The sequence below is a fragment of the Rhamphochromis longiceps genome, linkage group LG8 (genome assembly GCF_057381845.1).
Source record: "Rhamphochromis longiceps isolate RC_006_pf linkage group LG8, R_longiceps_female_GT1.1, whole genome shotgun sequence".
Classification (NCBI taxonomy): domain Eukaryota; kingdom Metazoa; phylum Chordata; class Actinopteri; order Cichliformes; family Cichlidae; genus Rhamphochromis; species Rhamphochromis longiceps.
The window spans coordinates 25,780,183-25,787,534 of record NC_140564.1 but is presented as its reverse complement, the minus strand read 5'-3'; positions in this window follow the sequence as shown (position 1 = coordinate 25,787,534).

Sequence of the window (7,352 nt, the reverse complement as noted above, 5' to 3'; positions counted from 1 at the left end):
CTTTCTTTCTTTCTTTCTTTCTTTCTTTCTTTCTTTCTTTCTTACTGTCACACTTTCTTGAGTTAGGTAGGCTACTGGGACACTTAATGAGGAAGAAGCATCATTAATAGGTCCAGAAAAAGCTGTGTAGCATGGGTAATTCCTGAGGATTTTATAACAGCCAAAGCCAAATGTACCTTGATTTAGGTTATAGTGGCAGGCACGTTTGGCTTTGTACAAAAAAAGTACAAAAATCTAGAGTCTTTCTTCCAAAGAGCCAGATGTTCTTGTAAACCTTTGAGCAATATTGCTTTAGCCTTAGGTCTTTCAAACTTTTTCTTCGGACACTTTTTCTTTAGAGTCCTTGTACTTGACAATTTTCAGAAAAATATTTTATTCTTGTTAGTTTGTTAGTTTGTTGAACTACTTAGCACTCACCTATGAATCAATCAAGCATACGATGGCCCTCAACTCAAAAGAGGACCAGTGTTGTGTCTGCACATAATAGTAACTCAGCAAGTTCAAATTGTTTCTTTAGATACTTCGTAACTGTTGCATAAACATAAAATTTGTTCCCATTTATTTAGTTCTACAATGTCAACGATGCCACAGTTTGACATGTTTTGTGTTTTAAGTGCTCAATAAACTTTACAACGAGAATCCTAAAGAGCCCTTAGTCAAAAAATTTTCATATCTTGTGTCTTTAAAATATTTGAAGAAACTGGACAAATGGAGGAAAAAAGAAAAAGTGGCAGACCTAAAAAACTATCTACAGCAAAGGAACAGTGGCAGAGAATAATATTTGTTAAGAAATGGGGGGCAAAATCCAGCAACAATCTGACAGAGGACCTGAGAGATGGATCTGGTCCTTCAGCTGGTCCAGCTACTGTTCACTGAAGCGTCATCAGAAATTGTCTCAGAGGAAAGGTGGCTGTCAAGAAGCCTTTATTAAGAAAGGGAAACAGGGAGAAAAGGCTAATATATGACAAATTATACAAGAACTGGTCTGCTGGAGTGATGAATCCAAATTTGAAATGTCTGCTTTAAATCATCATCAATATGTACAGGGGAGAAGCAGAATAATTAATGTCTACCGGCATCTGTACAGCACGGTGGAGTGGTCATGGTTTGTGGTTGCATTTAAGCCAGTGCTGTTGGAAGTCTCACCAAAATGATGAAATTATGAACTCATAAAAATACAGTCAGATTTTCATCTATCATGCAATTCTGTATTGAAGGATCTGACTAGACCCAGCTTCATTTTCCAGCAAGACAGTGATCCCCAAATCCCAGCCAATGCAGTAAAAACAGATAGATAGAAAAACACAGAATTGAACATTCTCAGTCATGCACTGGCATCCCCAGAGCCCAGAACTCAGGAGTATTGAAGCAGTGTGAGATCGTCTTGACATAGAATGAAACAAAAGGCAGCCAACATCCAAGGAAGAGCTTTGAATGTCCTCCAAGAATCCTGGAGAACTGGTCCTGAAGTCTATTTAAAGAAATGGCATGAAAACTTGCCTAAGAGAAATTGGGCTGTGCTGAAGAATAAAGGTGGGCTTAGCAGATATTGACTTTTAAGTTAGTTAGAATTGAAGAAACTCTGTTTTTGCCTTATATACTGTATTCACATATGTGTTTTTTGCACATTTCAATAAAATGCTGTGCCTGTTTCCCCCTTTTTCTTGCAAATATAAACGTGAATGGTGGCTCAAGACTTTTGAATAGTACTGTAAGAAGAATTTGCGCACGATTTTAAGAACTGGTTGATGGGATTTGCCCTGATTCAGCCAAAGGAGGGGAATCAGGGTCGAGTATGGATGTTGGTTGACGTGGTCTGACTCACTGTTTGTTGTCTCATCATTCAAGATCATCGTGTGGTGTAGCATTAACATTTCCTGTAATGAAAAACCACCCCAGACCAGAAGCACACAAAATGTAGTTTGTATTGATTACACACATGAAGTGCCCCATTTATGTGCTCTGTATGTGTGTGTGTGTGTGTGTGTGTGTGTGTGTGTGTGTGTGTGTGTGTGTGTGTGTGTGTGTGTGTGTGTGTGTGTGTGCAAGCATGCAGGTGCAAGTGTGAACACTCAGGCCATGTTAGAGAGGGGCATGAATTAGGAAGTGTGAGCAGAGAGAGGAGGGTTACTATGACAACAGGGGAGAAGTTCCAGGTGACACGGAGATCGTTGAGATGCTAATTGTCCATTTTCAATCCTCCATAAACTTTAACAGCCACTCTGCCTCCACATGTTATTCTAACTCATTCACAGAGTATACCTCTGGGATGTACAGCTATTCCACTCTCCCTCTCTCTTTTCATTTATAATGACACCCCCATCCTCCCTTCACACTCTTTCATCTCCTTCCTGCTTTCTTCTGCCATCACAGGCAGAGAGAGGGAGACTATGTAAATATCACAGAGGATCTGGAGCATATGTGTGCATCTCTCATGAGGCCAACCAACACCTGATCATCAGACTCTCGTTTCATTCGCCTCGTCCTTGCTCTCTTCCCCCCTCTCCTCAATTTCCTCCTGTCCAAATTCATCTCCTTCCAAGTTCCCCACTCCATTTTTTCTCCCTCCTCCCTCTCACCGCTCCTGCTGTTTATCTCCACCACCGCTCCCTCCCCATGCACTGCGTTTAACCACTTTGTTCCCCTTTAAGATAAAGATAATTAAATCAGCAACTAAATGAGAGAGACTGCGCTGCTGGCGTCACCACTTTGATGTTCTATTTCAGCACTATATTATCAACATCAACTCATCAGTCCCAAACTACTGTTGCTCACGCACAGTCACACACATATGCACAATTCTTGCATCCACACAACACATTCCACTAACTCCATCCCACCTCCTCCTCCTTCTATTCTTACTGTACACACAAAGAAGGATTTGACACGCTAAGCGCTACTGTCTTAGGTTTTAATTCTTGTCATCCAACCACAGTGTTCTTTACTGTTGATCTCACCCACTTCTCTTCCTTCTTTCTCTCCAGACTGCTCCATCTCCCTCATTTCTAATCTTATGCTGCTCTCACTTTTCTCTCTCTCCCTCTCTCGCTCCCCTCCGCCTCCTTCCTCCCGATCAGCAGGTTGCTAGGCAACTGTGCTCCATTGATCTAGGGGAGCGCGATGACAAGCTCCCATAACTGCCATGAAAACACACACTCAGGCACACACATAAATGCACACATAGTTATTAGAGATGGCTAGTAGCACCTTTAGCAAGAAGGCGTCCGCTTATCTGATAAGGACAAGGATCGGGATAAAAAAGGAGGAGGGACACGCTGATACAAATGACAGAAGAAGAGGAAGAGGAGGAGGGAATGGCTCTTTATCTTGCTTACCTACTCATACCCTCCCTTTACTGTTCCCATTCTCATTCCACATTTCCTCCTTTTCCTTTTCCCATTTAACCCTTGCCATCCATGGAAAACAATTACCTTCCCTGGCGGCCAGGCCAAATTTCCAATCTGACCCATAACACAGTCATAGGCACCTCATCATCGCGAGGTAGAAACTGGCTCTGTTCCATTTGTGCCTCCACTTATTACTTGCGCTCACACAATGAAATGAAACAAAGGAGAAGATGGTGGTCTGAGGGATAGAGGCATCAAATATTATAAATACCAAAAGGTCTGAGATTGTGGCGTAATGTGGAATTGAATTTTTATTAACACATACAAATGCCATCATGTAGCTGAATACTTTTGATGTTACCATATCAAATATTTGTCTAAAAAGACTGCTTGAAACTTCTAGTTGGAATATTTTAAACGTGATCATAATAAGATAAGCAAAAAGGATTTCCTGGCATTTGCATGATTACACTGATTTTTCTGTTATTCATTAAAAACAAACAACAAACAAGGAATATGATCAAACATCTGGATGTGTGTTTTCTTCATGAGCAATGCTATTCCTGTGAAGCAATTTACATTTTTTTATGCTTTCATATTTGTAGAGATTAAACAAACAAGATCTTATATAGTAATTTCTGAGCTGTAGAGGTGGTACAGCCGACTTTCTGTCAAACATACAGACTGTGGAAGAGAATCAACCTCTTAAAGGGTCCAAATCTGGTTGAAAGGAAAAGTGAAAATTACAGCAAGTCTGCTTGAGATTCAAGTATGTACTGCTTTTAATACCTGTGTTTCTCCTTTAATTTTTATATAATTCTATAAATTCCATCCATCCATCCCTCCATCCGTCCGTCCGTCCATTTTCTGCTTTCTGCAAACCTCACCTAGTAGGTGTGCAGGAGGGAGGTATCCCGGTCAGGTGTTCATATGGACTCAGCTGGTTCCTTTTGATGTAGAGGAAGCAGATGAAGCAGCTCTACTCTGAGATCTTCTTGAATGACTGACTTCCTCTCCATTGCTACCTTGTCATTGTGGAGGGGCTTTGTGTCCCAGTAATCCAAGGAACTATGTTAATGTTCTGGTCCTGGTAGGGTCATCCAAGGAAAACTGATCTTTCATGAGGGGCCAGAGTAAGTGTGATTCAAGAGAGCCTTGTAAAGATGACAACTAGTATCCCGGAAACGCCTTGGGGAGGGGTTCATTTGAGTTCCTGATGGCCAGGCCTTTCCATGGAGACTGAGTGGTCAAAGCCCAAGTGAGTTACATAGGTTCGTCCTCCTTAAGGCCCACCAACTGTCCAGGAAGCTGTAGGGACCTGTTGCTTTGGGGAGTGGTCCTTTAAATTTCACATTCTTTTTATTCTTGTGTCTTTTATTTAATTGTGCACAGACAGGGCGAAGTGTTTTGCCAGTAGTACACATTTGCACTTCAGTTTTTATTCAGATTTTGCAAATGATATAATGACAATCAATAGCATTGCATAAGTATTTTTTATGGGAAATAAATCAAAATTTCATTTTGGGCAGCAGTGCCCCCACAAAAACCTTTGGCCACAACTTACTTTCCTTTAATTCTAGTATTATCTGCTGTGTCCTGGGTTTTTCTTGTGATTTTGTCTTCTGCTCTTTGAAAAAGGACTTCATAAATAAATGCTGCTTTTTTACTTAAGATTATATCCCACCTTGAAAGCTGTAAATGTCATCTGAGCCCGAGGTGTGAATCATCATTAGCTTTAAAGCCTTTTCTGCTGGCAAAGTCATTAACCATGACCCACCATACCACACTGAAGGACGGTGGTTAAGCCAAGGAACTGCACACGTCTAACATTTCGATTTATTTGCAAAAGACTGATGACATAGAGAAGATTAGTGAAATTACACTCATTTTTCTTGAAACATAGTGTTCATTAATTGATGAAAGATCAATAAAATACCAAACATTTGATACACAGAATCTTTTAAGAAGAAACTTTTAAATTTACCTGGGTGCAGAATTTGAATCTTCACATGTAAACAGTGGTCTGACTTGTAAGGCATCACAACATGTAACAACAGAGGGCAGGAAAATCACCCAATCTATGCCCTGCTAGGACTAACATCATTGCCAAATTAATGTCATGTACTGTAATGCTGGCACACATATATTTTAAATGGCCTGTGCTTGCTTCTTTCTGGCACCCTTGAAGCATGGCCACAGTACAAAATATATCAAACATAGCATTAGTTCACGAAGACCATTAGGTCAAGCTCAGCCTCCAGTCCTGGCACAACAGGAGCCCACATCAGCTGATGGTTTAGCCTTCCTTGCTCCCAATTTGAAATCTTTCAAAAGCCACACATCTGCAAGCTGCTTTGTAACCCGCCTCTGCCCCAGCTTCTCCTCTCATGTCAAATCTAAGTAAGTATCATATTTACTGTCATTGCAACATGAGACGCCATCACAACATGTAATGACAGCAAATATGAGACAGAACAGAAGCTTGTTCTGACCTGTGCTGAGGACTGCTGTTGTTGCTCTTTCAACCTTAAGCTTTCCTCATAATGCGTGTGAAAGGAATAAGAGGTCCCAGAACAAAGCCAAACTGCCACATATTAAAAAGACAATAATCTTCTTTTGATTATATTGGTGCTGACTGAAATGGAGGAACAAGCAGAACTGTTTTTAATTTGCTTTGCTTGGCTCTTAAGACCCCGGCAAAACCTGTATGTTGCCATGGCTATGCATCAGTGTTGAGTTGAAATGACATTAGATTCCGGTGGATAAGATTGTTAGGGAAAAAATGAACCATGCTCTCCATGGAAAGTGGTTGAAGATGAAAATGAAGTTTCAAGTGGGCATTTCTGTCTGGTCTCAGGCTAATTTTAAGTAGCTAATGGAAAGCATTTATATAGCATACACAGTCACGTTCGCCCATTCGCATTCACATCCCTGTTGTATACTAGAAATTGCTTTTCGTATCATACACTGATTACCATTTCTGCATTTTTCCCAAGGACACTTTGATGGGGGAATAAAGGAGCGATGATCAAATTACTGATTTTCTATTTTGTGGGCCCCGTCTACCTTCTGAGCAAGAGTCAGCACTGCAGCTCAGAAGGCACTGAAGTACAGGTTTCATTTTAATGACAGCTATGAATTACAAATATTACATTATAGTAAAGCACTGCTACCAAAGGAAGTTGTCATAATGCATTTTCAGAAGGTCTTGTAACTGTATGATACCTATACAGAGCACACTGTACCGAGCTCTTTCATGCTTTGCACTGATCAGTCAGTCCTACAGAGTGAACACTGAAAGAAACAGTCTTGAATGCAGCTGCTTGGAATGAGGCAGGGAGAAAAGAATGGTTTATTGAGATAGAGACCTTGAGATGCATCAGTAAAAATTCTAAAAGCAGATTCTGAGATGAAAATGACTTCATTGCTATGAAATAAAATAAAGTAAGAAATAAATATGTTTAAAAGACTATCAGTAAAGCGCTTTAGACATTCACCTCAGCAAGGCCACCAAGGTGAAAAATGAAGATGGTGTAAGATGTGAATGGAAATTGTATAGTTTGATGCACATGGCTTGAAAAGAAGTAGTTGTGGATCACTGAAGTCATTAGGATTTATCCTCTGGAGACTTGCAATGTCTGTACAAAACTCCAATCTTTTCGACAGACTATAGGGCAGCGCGGTGATTTATTCCTTAGCAGTTTTGCCTCAGCAATAATTTTCTGGGAATTTTCTAACCGTTTGTTGGCCAACTGAGGCCTTTCTGTATGGTGTTTGAATGTTGTCCCCGTGCCTGCAGATGATCTGGTTTCCTCTCACAGTGTAAAAGCCTGCCTGTTAGCTTAATTGGTGATTCTAAATTGGCAGTAGGTGTGGATCAGTTGTTATCTGTCTCTGTGTGTTAGCCCTGTGATGGACTGATGAACTGTCCAGAGTGTATCCCGCCTTTCACCCAGTGTCAGCTGAGATAGGCTCCAGTTCTGTGTAATTAAAGAGTGAGTTAAA